Consider the following 14639-nt stretch of genomic DNA (forward strand, 5'->3'; position numbering starts at 1 on the left):
AAATAGCCAATTATAAATGATAAACTTCAGTACTCATTAATCATAACACACCACACACACACACACATACACACACACACACACTTGTATTATCATTAGTTCTTCTCTTTGTTCCTCCCCTCTCTTGCCTGTCTCAGTGATCCTTAGCATTTCCCCCATACCTCTTCCCCAGCTCCTTTCCTTGCTGTCCTCCTTCTCCCATTGCTCATCTGCTCGGACCCTGGGGTCCATCTCTGCTTCACAGCAGGTAGAATAACTCCGTGCTGTCCAACCTGTACCCCCACCGTGCCAATACCTTACCCTGTAGTGAGGCAGCTCTCTGCTCATCTCAGCAATTTCATTGTCCTCAAGCCTAGGAGGCATTTCTAGGAATTGGTCAATGTCTCCATTTTCTGGTGGTTTCCACTTGGGCAAGTCCCGACAAGTTTCATATTCTTGATGACTGATCTGATCCATATAGGGAAAGACACTGCTGGACAGCTGGAGATCCTCCTCCTGAGGGGAATCAGAGAGCAAAGGGTCATTCATTGTCTTTGTCATCTTTCTGATTGTCTAGAAATACCTTCAGATTTTTCATTAGATCATCCAGGTCCCAGAGGGTCTGGTTTATCCTCTCCTGTGGGTACTTGTCCATCCTCTGGTAGTCTACACTCCAGAACCCCATTAGCTACCAAGTCTTCACAGTGCCAGCCCAGATAGGCATCCAAGACCTCAATGATTGCTTCTTCCTCAAGCTTCTCTGTATTGTCCTGAATTGGATTTCATTTCCTCATGGGTCTCTTTACACTTTTGGTTCCCCATTCCCCCTGGACAGGAGGGAGGAAGTGGCAAGAAGAACCTGCAGAAGTCAACACTTCACAGGGTATGGTATCCTCACCGTCAATGCTGTCCTCCTCATAGGGGAAATAGCCTACAGAGAGGCTCTGGTTGGATTTGGATTCTGAAACTGCTCCATGTCAGGACAGTTTTCTGCTGGAGGATGAATCTTCCATGGAGTCCAAGGCCTCAAATGCCCAGTGTCCCTCCACACTGGAAACTTCAAAAGAAAAACACTAGTAGGTGATACTGGGAAGAGACTCATTTACTTTAGCAAATAATACATATTCCTTTTTCCATTCACAACTATCCCACTAAGGCAGAAGCACATCCTATGTTTGAACTCTCCAGCCAAGGGCAGAAGAGGCAGTTCTTTCTCTTTAAAAAACTTATTCTATTGTATAATAACCCTGTGCACTGAGCATCTCCACCTGATACAGCTCATGCTTTGTCTTATTACTGCAGTTGGAAGAAGAGCTCATCATAAAATATAGTTGTATAAGCTTTGAAAAATACAGGAAAGTAGGAAGAAGAAGATAATTACCCTTATCCCAACATCCAGGATGAACGATAACCATCAGAAAAAGACTTTAGTAAATTTCTATATCTTTTCTTTCTTTATATCTATCTATCTAACTATCTATCTATCTATCTATCTATCTATGGATCATACATAAATGGGCTCATCAATATATATGTAGATGTCACATCAAAGAAAGTGGCATTATTAAATTTTATGTCACAGCCTACAAGAAATATGTATATGGCTATTCTCCAATTCTTAACCACTTTCTCATTAACTCTTTTGGTGATCATCTATTAGTGACCATTAGTTCAGGTGATCTATGACCCTTAGATTATTAAGACCATTAACAATTATCTTATTAATGATGGTAAACCCCCTTATCCGCAAATTTCTGCCTGTCTTTACATAGTCCTATAGGTTGGATTATTGGATCAAAGATTAAAAATATATTAAATTTATGATAATTGATACTTAATTACTTTCTAGAAAGAATACAGCTATTTAAACACCTATCTTCCCATCATCTGATGGCATCTCTAATCCAGCATTTCCCATGATGCTCCAGCAAGTCATTGGGGAAGAGAATACACACGTGATGGCTTTCTCTGACTCTCTCTCTCTCTCTCTCTCTCTCTCTCTCTCTCTCTCTCTCTCTCACACACACACACACACACACACACACACACACACACACATTGCATATTCTGTCACTCCTGGCTCTTGTGACTGCCTGCAGGAAAGAGATTCCACCAACTCCTGATGCATAAATGGGTTATCTGAAGTCTATTAGATCCTGAATCTGGTAACTAACACAGTCAGAAGTCTGTGTTTTGAGATTGTTGGCTACTATGGCAACAGAGGACAGGTTAGAGCCAGAAGTGTGGAAGGAGAAAAAGGAGACAGAAAACCAAAGGACCCATCCCCTTGCTTTAGTTGTTTTTTTGTGTCACTGTGACCAAAGTATATGACAAGAACAATTTAGAGAAGAAAAAGTTTATTTGGGGCTCACATTTTCAGAATGGGGGGAAGGTCCTAGAGGAGGAAAGATATCAATAGATGGGGAGGGGGGTTCAGAAGCAGAGATAAGAAGGGGCCATAGGAAGAACAACACTTCCAGGGCCAACCCCCAGTGACCCACTTCCTCAAAACATGTCCCACCTTCTTACAATTACTACCCAGTCATTCATTCAAACTAGGATGGACTCATTGGGTTTTAGCTTTCACAATCTACTCCTTTGACCTCTGATTAATCTTGCATTAACAACAGGAGCTTCTAGGAGGACACATCACATCCAAACCATAACATTTTGCCCATGTCTCCTAAATAGCTCATATCATTCTCAATGAGCAAGATGCATTCAGTTTCTCTCCAAGAATCTCATAGTCTCCACAGCCCTGGCACTGCCTGAAAGTCCAGTCCAAGTCCAAGTCTCCTCCAAGATTCAAGACAAACTCTTGGTTGTGATCCCCTGTAAAAATAAAAAACAGGTTTCATGTATTCAAACTACAGTGGCACAGAATAATTATTCTCATTTCAAAATGAAGGACTAGGGGACAGAAGAAAAACTGGGGCCAAAATAAGACCAAGAGTCCCCCTGAGTCCACCTAACAGTGACCAAGACACATGACTGTGAGGTATTATTTCCTAAGGGCTTGGTTGCAGTGCTAATGGGCTTTCTATTAGCCTGGTGGTCTCTGCAGCTCCCCGCTGCGCTCAGCTGACAGTCCATGTTACTGGAATCTCTTAATACCCGGGGTCTCTGTCCCAGCTTCACTTTCGCCTTTGCAACTTCAAGCATTGGTTTCTCAGGGGCAGCCCACGGGGACTTGGACCTGGCAACACTTTGCCTGACCTCCAGGTCTTCCTTTGAAATATTAGTGGAAGGCTTCATGACCCCTGAGATATTTGTCAAAAAAGAGGCCTGGGTTTAAGCACACGTGAAAACACACACACACCTCTTACATAATAGTAGGACAAAGCCAAGAAATAGCTATCTGACCTAAAAGAACCTCAGCTCATTGGGATCTGTCAGTTTCATAAGATCTTTCCCAATTTTTTGTCTCTATTTCCAGTCAAAAACATAGTATTTAAAGTGTGTCATAACTCCCTTACATTTTTCACTATTGACTGGACTTAAATATCTATTTTTTGTTCAATAAGATTGTTGAAGGTGACTCTGTTTCAGAGTTTCAATGGCATGATTCAAGAAAGCCTACAGGCTCCCCCAGCTGCTATGAATGATCATGTCTCCAAGAATTTGGCCAAGAATTTGATTCTGAGATGTGCAACCAATTTAGTTCTAAGAGAAACAAATAGTAATAAGGTTCAGTGCATCTATAAAAAGAATCAAATCTTTTGCTTAAAAAACAAACATGCACAACTATAATTCATACTTCAATCAGAAGGAAAAATACAAACCACAGATCAGTGATACATTCATTCATCCATTTCACAAATATTTATGGAGAGGCTATTATGTGCCAGATATTGTTTTAGGTTCTGGGTATACATTTGTGAACAAAACAAGATCCTGTACTTATGGAGTCAGGGAAGAGAGATGATAAATAAACAAGTAATTGTATAGAATGTCTAGGGATAAGTCCTAAAGGAGAAACAGAAAAGCTAGGGGTTGCTGGATGTGTCCAGATGGAGTTGGGTGGGGTGTTCAGGAAAGGCTTCGCTGATAAGATAACATTTGAGCAGAGACCTGAAGGAAGCAAGGGAGTTGGCTGTGCAGAAGTCTGGAGCATTCCAGGGAGAGCAAATGACATGTACACTGGTCTGGGAACATGTTTAAACTTTTTGAAAGACACTGGGAAGCCAAGGAGATGCAGGCAGAGAAACACCAAAGATCTTGTTTGATGCAAGAAGGCAATTTTATGCTATGCAAAGTGTTCAGATCATCCGGTAAAAGCACACTTTATTTTAGAACACACTTGACAAATTACATGCTGGATTTTCTTTTTCTGAACTCTATTCAGCCCCCTGCACTGTTAATGACATAACATAAATGAATCCTCAATGTGATTTCTTTTTCCTAACCTCAACACATTTCTAGATTACTTCTTAGAGACTCTAGTGCACAGTTATATTTTTGGACTTAATTTTTACTAGCAATGTTTGCATATTTGGGTACAAATATATATTTAACAATGCACTTCACTTGGAAAGAGAAAACCTTAATTCAGATCTTGACCTTGGAGCTTTTTTCTGTGTAATAGTGGACAAGCCACAACAAGAGTCTCAATTTCCTTATAGTGCAGTAAAAAATAAATGTGTTCTTCCAAATGTTTTTCTCTATCTCACAAAGCTGTTAGAGGGATCAAAGAAGATGATGAACCCAAAAATATTTGAGAATTCAGTTTTAATATCATAACTTTTTCTGATCTTCTCATATTTCACAAACATTTGCCAGTGCTTTACTAGAGTTTGCATATAATGATTAATTGGGGTCTCTGCCATCAAGAACAGCCTATCGAAGAAACATAGAAAGAACAAATGAGAAACACTCTGGGTGCTCAGAAGAAAGAAGAATAGTCTGCATTGAAGAAGATTCAAAATGAAACTCAGAGAAGGTATACTTCTCAGAGGTAAGCTGGATCCCAAATAGAAGGACTTAGTAAGTAAGTTAGGAGGGGAATGGTCACAAGCATAGCGAAAGGGTATGCAAGTTCCCTTGTTGGTTAAAAGGCCTTAGTACTTCTTGGGTTTTTTGATTGTTGTTTTAGGGATTATGAATAATAAGTATGACCAAAGAATATTGCAATGTGGAGATAAGGTAAATTTTTATGAGATTTTCAATCATTAGGAATTTAATTCTGTAATGATGTAAAAATCTTATATGGGGAGAGATATTACATGGTAAGGCTTTGTTTATTGGAAAAAAAAAATCACTGGAGAGGGAATAAGAACAATGAATTGAAGCCAGTTAGAAAACCCTTAAAGAAATCCAGGCAAGAAAAGAAGAGGGGCCAGTGTGGTGGCACATGCCTGTAATCCTAGGGGCTCCGGAGGCTGAGACAGGAGGATTGCAAGTTCAAAGCCAGCTTCAGTAATGGCAAGGTGCTTAGCAACTCAGTGAGACCCTGTCTCTAAATAAAATACAAAATAGAGCTGGGGATATGGCTCAGTGATTGATTGCCCCTGAGTTCAATCCCCAGTACCAAAAAAGAAAAGAAAAAAAAAAAAGAAAGACAGTGAATAAAAGAAAGTATGCAAGATGAAGAGAGATTTTGAAATTAGACTGTACTTAACATTTTATAGGGTAAAATGGAGGCAGAAAAAAATGAAAAACATCTATAGGGCATTTCTCAGCTATCTGTGTGCACAGCTAAGTGGATGTGCACTCTTAATTTGAAATTTATAGCCTCTTATAGAGGCAAACAAGTATTTAAAGAGTGTTATGAAATAATTACTATCAACTTTTATAGAATTATTTAAGTATTAAACTCCTATTCTTCTCACTGTTATTAATGAAGTAGGTGGAAATCATACAAAAGAGTATTTCTAGTTGGGTGTGGTGGCACATGCTTGTAATCACAGTTACTTGGGAGACTGAGGCAAGAATGTTTGGCAAGTTCAAGGCCAGTCTCTGCAGAGAGACCCCATCTCAAAAGAGAAAATATAAAGGAGTGCTGTCACTCAGTGGTAAGTGGGTTCCTGAGTTCAAACCCCACCACATACCCACACACAAAAAATGTTTCTTTTTTAAGTCAACTTGAGGTTGAACAGACTTCAGTAATATAACCAGAAAGCTACATGTCAGAGTTTTATTCAGGATAATTTTTAATGCTTTACCTGAAAAGAACAGAAATTGATAAGAAAAAAAATATTTAAAATACAAATGCACAGTTGAGCATGGTGGCCCATGCCTATAATCTCAGCAGCTGGGGAGGCTGAGGCAGAAGGATTGCAAGCACAAAGACAGCTCAGCTACGGCAAGGCACTAAGCAACTCAGTGAGACTCTGTTTCTAAATAAAATACATAATAGGGCTGGGATGTGGCTCAGTGGTTGAGTGCTCCTATGTTCAATCCCTGGAAACCATGCTCACTGCCCCCCCCTGTCTCCCCTACCCCCGCAAAAAACAACCAAAAAATGACAAATGTACAACCGACTACAGGTTGCACAGTATAAAGGAATAGAAACCTAGACATTCTTACTAATATTTGGTAATATGAAAATAACACTTAAGAGTACATTTATTTATTTATTTATTGGCCTGCCGGGGATTGAACTTGGAAGCACTTGACCACTGAGCCACATCCCCAGCCCTATTTTGTATTTTATTCAGAGACAGGGTTTCACTGAGTTGCTTAGTGCCTCGCTGTTGCTGAGGCTGGCTTTGAACTCTCAATCCTCCTGACTCAGCCTCCCAAGCCACTGGGATTAGAGGCATGGGCTACTTACTGCACCTGGCAGTACTTTCTATTTTTAAGAAGTACTTTTAATTTTTTTCATTTGAACTTCTTAAGAACTCTTGTGTAAAAAGATATTTTCATCACTTTTATTTTTTAATTAAAAAACTTTGGGGCACTGGGGATTGAACTCTGGGGTGCTTCACCACTGTGCTGTACCCTATACCTTTTCATTTTTTATTTTGAAAAAGGGTCCTACTAATTTGCTGAGGTTGACCTCAAACTTGGAATCTTCCTGCCTTAGCCTCCTAAGATTATAGGCGTGCATTGCACCAATGACATCTCCATTTTACACATAAAGAAATCAGGAGTTAGAGAGGTCAAGTCACATTTTCTACTTAGTATGAGGAAAAGTTTCCTGCTGATCAGCTGTTATACAGGACTGGGTGGCTACCTGCCAGAGATGCTTTACTGAGCAATGACTCCAGGAGGCAGGAATCTGGACTAGATGAAATTTTTTTTTTTTTTTTGTCTTTAAGGATTAGAGAATCATGAAATATAAAACTGAACAAAGACCTGAGGCTAATCTTGCCTAACCGTTTTGTTGTGGTGGTTTTTTTTTTTTTGTACTGGGGATAGAATCCAAGAGCACTTAAGAACACTTAACCACTAAGCCACATCCCCAGCCCTTTTAAAAATATATTTTATTTAGAGATGGGGTCTCTCTGAATTGCTTAGGGCCTCACTAAGTTGCTGAGGCTGGCTTTGAACTCATGATCTTCCTGCCTAAGCCCACACATTACAGCCATGTTTCAGCACACCCAGCTGATCTTGCCTAACCCTTTCATTTACAAGTGAGAAAACTGAGGATCAAAAACCTGTTCAAATTGAGGTAGGTATGGAACCTAGCTGTATGTAGGTCAGTGATCTTTAACTGCACTGAATAATTCTGTCGAAAATCATGGGAGGGGCTGGGGATGTGGCTCAAGCGGTAGTGCGCTCGCCTGGCATGTGTGCGGCCCGGGTTCGATCCTCGGCACCACATACAAAGATGTTGTGTCCGCTGAAAACTAAAAAAATAAATATTAAAAAATTCTCTCTCTCTCTCTCTCTCTTAAAAAAAAATCATGGGAAACAAGGGAAAAAGAAAAAAGAAAGTGAATGGAACCAGATGGTTGGCATAATGCCCCAAATCATCACATTTTCCCCCTTGGGAATATGTATGTAACAGTCCAGGATAAAAGTAGTTGGCAAGGGGGACCCTTCTTTTATGGTCAACAGTGTTTATTTATTTGCAGGAAACACAGGCTATGAAGAACTATGAGAAATGGACTTTATACTACAAGTAATGTGTGGTAGGCAGAACTAAGGCCCCCCAAAGGTATCCATATTCTAATCCTCAGAACCCGTCATTAAGTTACCTTAGGTAGCAAAAGGGACATTGTAGATGAACATAGGATATTGGAGCTTTAAAGGGGAAGATTATCCTGTGGGCACAATTCAGTAATTACACAAACTCAGAAAAGTGGAGTAACTTTCCCAGCTGTGGTCAGAGAAAGACACACATACAGCAATGAAAAAACAGTCCTTACACATATGATGCGAGAGAACTCTACCAGCCACTGCTAGCTTTGAAGATGGAAGAAAGAGCTATGGGCTATGAGGTGGACTGCCTGGTGGTAGGTCTTCAGCCCTGAGAAAGTTTAGAGAGAGCTGAAGTTTAGAGACAGTGACCCATTAGAGATGTTCCACCCTGCATAATGGCTATAGGGGGTAGGTGTTTGTATCAAACCAAAGAATGAGAGATATGTCTTAGATGCCTGAAAAGGGAAGGAAACAGATTCTCTCCAATATCTCACTGAAAGGAATATAGACCAGCCAGTATCTTAATTTTACCCAGGGAGATCTTTGTTGTTGTATTTCTGGCTTCCAGAGCTATAAGATTACAAATTAGTATTGTCTAAACCATCAGGTTGTATAATTTGTTACATATCTAATGGGAAACTAATATACAATGTGAATTAAGATACAATGTAAGACTGGCATGCAGTGAAAAGGAACAGCATATACATGAAAGTTTATCTATGATCAACATTCCTTAGAATATATTTGTCTGGGGTGAGCATGAGGTCATAGTGAAAATAATATCCCACATTTCTTTTAGTTGGTTGCAACTGTCCCCAACTATCCCTGGGAGTCCTCTAGGCACTAGTGGATCTCACTAATTATCACCAGCCTAATCTCTAGCAACTGCACTGAACCCACCATTTCCCTTGTCTTGCTTAGATTCTCTCTGGTGATGTCTGTGGTTCTCTCAGGAGCTTGGAAATCTCACTTAAGGTGCCAAGCAGGCAGCAGTGTCTCTACTGATGGCTATTCACAGCTTCCATCAAAATTGTCTTGATCCTTTGTTGCCTTTGCAATCCTTTCAGAAAAGCCTCAAGATCCAAAGCTGTCATTTACTGACAGCCACCACTTGCCCTCTAGTGGTGAAGTAGTGGTATATCTGATGACTCCATCTGCCTCATTTTTGTGTTGTTTCTTTGAAACAGTTTCATAGAAGTACTACTCTGTGTACCCATTTGTGTGTGTGTGTGTGTGTGTGTGTGTGTGTGTGTGTGTGTGTGTGTGTGAAAGCTCTAAAGTTGTACTTATAATCTCCTTTCCCTAGGATTCAGTTATAAATTGTGAGGGCTTGGCCAAGGACATTGAGACAGACTCAAGGTTGAGCTCCAAGTTATTATTATTATTTTTAGATACTAGGGATTGAATCCTGGGGCTCTCTACCAATGAGTTACATCCTAAACCTCCAACCCCCTTTAAATGTTATTTTTTGAGACAGAGGCTCCCTAAATTGCCCAGACTGGCCTTGAATTTGTGATTCTCCTGTCTCAGCTTCCCTGGTAGTTGGGATTACAGGTGTGTAGCACTGTGCTCACCATAAACTATTTTGTCAATGGACAGTGTCTTCATGCTTTAGCTTTCTTTTTCACTCCAATAAATGATTTCCCAGGAATTCCTCATGAATAGATTCCAGGAGTGTCTACCCCAACAGATTGCAAGTTGGTATCCTTCTTCACAGTTGGGAAGTCATAGAAGAAAGAAAATACTAAGTCATGTGAATGAGTTGCCATATGGGAGTTAGAGGAGAATAGGATCTGGTAGCTTAGTTTCATATAAGCCAGATAATGAAGAGGGTGCCAGTGTATATTTTAGTGTGACTTCCTACTGTTCAGTACTTAATGCAGGCAGAATAGACACTGAACACTAACAAAAAAAAAAAAAAAAAGCCTATTGAATTAATTTCAAGACAGAAATAACCATCTGGCAGAGATATGGGGACTGAAACATTGCTGAAAATGAGTCCAATATATATAAATTTGAGATGGAGGTGATATTTGAAATTATGAAGAAGTGACTACTTGGATAGAAATGAGAAATAATGGGTATTCTAACTGTTTTATTTATGAGTATAATGTGTGTGACAAGCCACAAATATATATTTCCTAGTTATATCTGCTGTGTAAGTAGGACTTTCTTATCTTGCATGTACCTTAGGTGTTCTTGTGTCTGAACATTTCTGTTCACAAAGTTTTCTGTCAAAAATTCTTAAAATTTACACTTTATTTGAATTGTTAAATAAGGTTTGAGAATAAAATTTTGCCTCCTTATATATTTTTAGTATGAGAGGTTATAACTTCTATAACTCCTTGACAATAGCTAGATTTTTTTTGAGAGAATTTTAATATTTATTTTTTAGTTTTCGGCGGACACAACATCTTTGTTTGTATGTGGTGCTGAGGATCGAACTCGGGCCGCACGCATGCCAGGCGAGTGCGCTACCGCTTGAGCCACATCCCCAGCCCCAATAGCTAGATTTTTAATCAAAATTCTGTACATCAAATGAGTGTCTAGCAATATGCTGCAGGAGTTACAAAATGAATAAACCAGTTTCTCCTCTCAAGGAAGATAGGAGGTAGAATAGATCACATGATGTGAAGTTCATATCAGTTACTTTTGCTTTATTAACTCTGACTGAAAGGATGGAAAGAACAATTGTTGGATGGAACTTTACCCTTTTTACAAAATTGAGGTATAATTATAAAATTATAAAATTATCTAGTAGTCATTTTAAAATGTAAAATTCAGTGCAATTTATACTGCTTTTTAAATTTTTTAAATTTATTTTTGTATATATGTATGTAGGTGCCCAGAACTGAACCCTGGGAGTGCTTTACCACTGAACCACACCCCAGCCCCCTACCCCTTTTTGATTCTAGGGATTGAATCCAGGGGCACTTAACCACTGGGTCCTAGCCCCAGCTTTTTTCAGTTTTTAGGTGTCTTTTTTTTTTTTTTTTTTGGCACCAGGGATTGAACCCAGGGGTGCTTAACCATTGAGCCATTTCGCCAGCCCTTTTATTTTCTTATTTATTTATTTTTTTGAGACAGGGTCTCACTAGGTTGTTTACAGTCTCTCTAAATTACTGAGGCTGGCTTCAAACCTGTGTTCCTCTTGCCTCAGCCTCCAGAGCTGCTGGGATTACAGGTGTGCATCACCATACTTGTCTTGTTTGATTTATTTTAAACAGAACTGGGGATCCCAGGACCTTTCATGGGCTAGGCAAGCCCTCAACTACTGATCTATAACCCCAATTCCTCGTCTTGCCTGAAAACAAGCTCTAGAGGAAATAAAGATTTCAAAGCAAAAAACTCCAGAGAACTGAAGTACTTAATCTCTAAATACTCCATACTGCATTGCACACAAATTTGTTTTGTTCTAGTGGATGTTTCTTTGTTTGGTACACTATCAGTGCTGAACAAATTGGTCATCTACTCAAGTTACCTATGACCAATATGTCTTTAAAAGGCTTAATGGATTACCTACTCCTGCAATCTTTATTTCCACTTATCTTATTCATTCATTCATTCATTCTAGTTCGGTATATATGACAGCAGAATGCATTTCAATTCATTGTACACAAACAGAGCACAACTTTTCATTTCTCTGGTTGTACACGATTTAAAGTCGAACCGCATGTGCAATCATACATGTACCTAGGATAATGATGTCCATCTCATTCCACCATCTTTCCTGCCTCCATACCCACTCCTCACCTGTCCCTCCCCTTTGTCCAAAGTTCCTTCCTTCTTCCTACAGCCTGCCCCCCCCCCCCTTTGGATCAGCATCCACTTATCAGAGAGAACTTTCAGGCTTTTGTTTTTGGGGATTGGCTTACTTCGCTTAGCATGATATTCTCCAACTCCGTCGATTTACGTGCAAATGCCATAATTTTATTCTCTTTTAAGGCTGAGTAATATTCCATTGGGTATAAATACCACATTTTTTAAAAAATCCATTCATCTATTGGAGTCTAGATATTTTGAATTATATTTCCACTTATTTCTTACAAGCTTACTATTGTCGCGGCAATAGTCAATACTCTTCTAACCTTGGCAAAGCTTTGGGATCTGGCTGGGACTAAGGGAGCGCTGACGATCTAATCCTGACAATTTCTTGCACTTACGAGAACAGCTGCTAGGGGCTGGGACGCGAGGTGGCGCTGTTGTGTTGTAGCATGACTCTGGTTCCACCTGAACTGACGTCTCCATTGCACCTGCCCCTGTAACATTCGCTGGAGTAGGAAATGAGTAGGTAGCTCGGCAACAAGTCCAGCTGTGACAGTTTCACCAGAGGTTTCCTGCTGGTTGGTGTGTGGTGAGCGTCGGAAACCTCAGCGCCCTCAGACTTCCCTTTGTGGGGAGCCCGCCCCAGCTCCATCCTTTGCTGGCAGCCACGCCCCACGGTGGGAAGGAGAAACTGGAAAGCGTTTCCTTGAGGCTGGCACACCTTGCTCAGCCTGAACCGGTCATTTTTCACTCCCCTGACTGGGCCAGTTCCATCTGAAACCGGACTGACCGGAGGAGGGACACGGTAGCGAACGGGTTTGGGGGGGGTTGAGGGAGGAAGGGGGTCAGCAATGATGCAGCTAAGGGTGGACTTTGAGGTTGGGAAAGAGACCAGGGGAGGAAGCTGGGAGTGGAATGGTTGTGATCGGCTGTTTGTGTTTTATGTGAACAAATAATCCCCAGGTGAATTAACCTGTATTTCTTCAGAACAAGCATCTTTCGGCTTTTGGCTTCTGTGTTTTTATAAGACTAAACCTGTGTCAGCACTTTTGGTGAAGAGAGCAGCAGGAAGTAAACCCTGGGACAAGAAGTCTCTCTCTATTCCCAGACAGGTGGGAGATGGAAGGAAGGAGGAAGATGAGGGTACAGAAATTCCTTGTCGGAGGACTGCACAGTTGTTCAGATGAGTGCCTCGGCTTCAGCGTCCTCCTCTGTGAAACATAATACTGAAATGACCCCAAAGGGTAGTGGTGATATTTAAATGACATAATAGGGCTGGGGATGTGGCTCAAGCGGTAGCGCGCTCGCCTGGCATGAGGTTCGATCCTCAGCACCACATACAAACAAAGATGTTGTGTCCGCTAAAAACTAAAAAAATAAATATTAAAATTCTCTCTTCTCTCTCTCTATTAAAAAAAAAGAAAGAAAGAAAAAATTAAATGACATAATATCTGAAACCATGTTTATAAACTGCACAGTGTGAGCTGCTGTTCTCCTTAACCAAATCTGCTTCTTAACTGTCTTTCCCTCTTTTTCTTTTTCCCTACCAATTACTCGACCTCATTCCTATTTTGTCTCATTCGTTTCTCTTTCATTTGTGTGATTTTTAACTTCTTAAATGAATCCTCTCCCCATCTGAGTCTTTCATAGATTTGAGACCACACTTTCTTCCCCCCCACCTAGAGAGAGCCATCCATAGTTGTGGAAATAAAGCAGTTAGGCTCTTACACTGTGCAGCACACAAACTGAAAAGCACTTGCAAGCAAGCACAGCTTTCTGCTGCCTACCTAGTTTGTTGGCATCCCTCCACGAGAATCTCCACTCAGAGCCAGCGAGAGATCATGTATTTCAATGAAGCATCCTGAAGTGTTTGTTTCAGTGAAAATCATACACTTTTTCTTCAGCACCTCCCTTACTGTGTGAGTTTGTTAGGACTGCTGTAGCAAAGGACCACAAAACCAGGTGACTTGAACAACTGAAATTAATGTTTCAACTTTTGGAAGCTAGAAGTTCAAAATTAAGGTGTTGGCAGGATCGGTTGATTCTGAGGGATACGCAAAGGGATTTTATTCCAGGCCCCTTTCTTTGGTTTGTAGAAGCTGTCTTCATATTCTATGGTGTTCTCCCCCAGTGTTGTCTGTCTCTGAATTTACCCTTTTTGTATGAACATCTGTCATAGGGGATTAGAACCCACCGTACTTACCTCATTTTATCTTGATTTTCATTTTAAAGACCCTGTCTTCAAATAAGGTCACATTTATGGGGTCCTGGGTGTTAGAACTTAAATATAGGAATGAGAGGGGCACAATTCAACCCATAACAGTGAGTAGGTCTTTAAGTATGTACATCATGCTCAAAGGTAGTTAGACTACTTTGATTGTCTTCTGCAGACACTTACCCCACCTTCCCAAGCTGCTCATGTCCTCCGGGCTTCCATAGGCAGTTATGATTCTGCAGCTTTCTCAACTTTTGTTTTAAGTTGAGTATATCCCTTTTCTATGGCTGCTGTAGCAAATTACCACAAACGTAGTGGCTTAAAACAACACAATTGTTTTACCTTATAGTCATGGAGGTTAGAGGTCAGACAAGGGTAGGCAGGTCTATGTTCTCCAGATTGAACTCTGGAGGCTCCAGGGAGAGCCAGTTTCCTGGCTGGCCTTGCTGGTGTCCAAAGGTTACTGGCTTTTTTTTTTTTTTTTTTTAGCTCCTGCTCCCTTCCTCCATCTTCAAAGCCAGGAATGGCCTGCTGACTCTCACATCCCTTCACACTGACCCTTTTTTCTTCCTCTTGGACTTATAAATGTCCTTGT

The sequence above is a fragment of the Marmota flaviventris genome, chromosome 3 (genome assembly GCF_047511675.1).
Source record: "Marmota flaviventris isolate mMarFla1 chromosome 3, mMarFla1.hap1, whole genome shotgun sequence".
Taxonomy (NCBI): domain Eukaryota; kingdom Metazoa; phylum Chordata; class Mammalia; order Rodentia; family Sciuridae; genus Marmota; species Marmota flaviventris.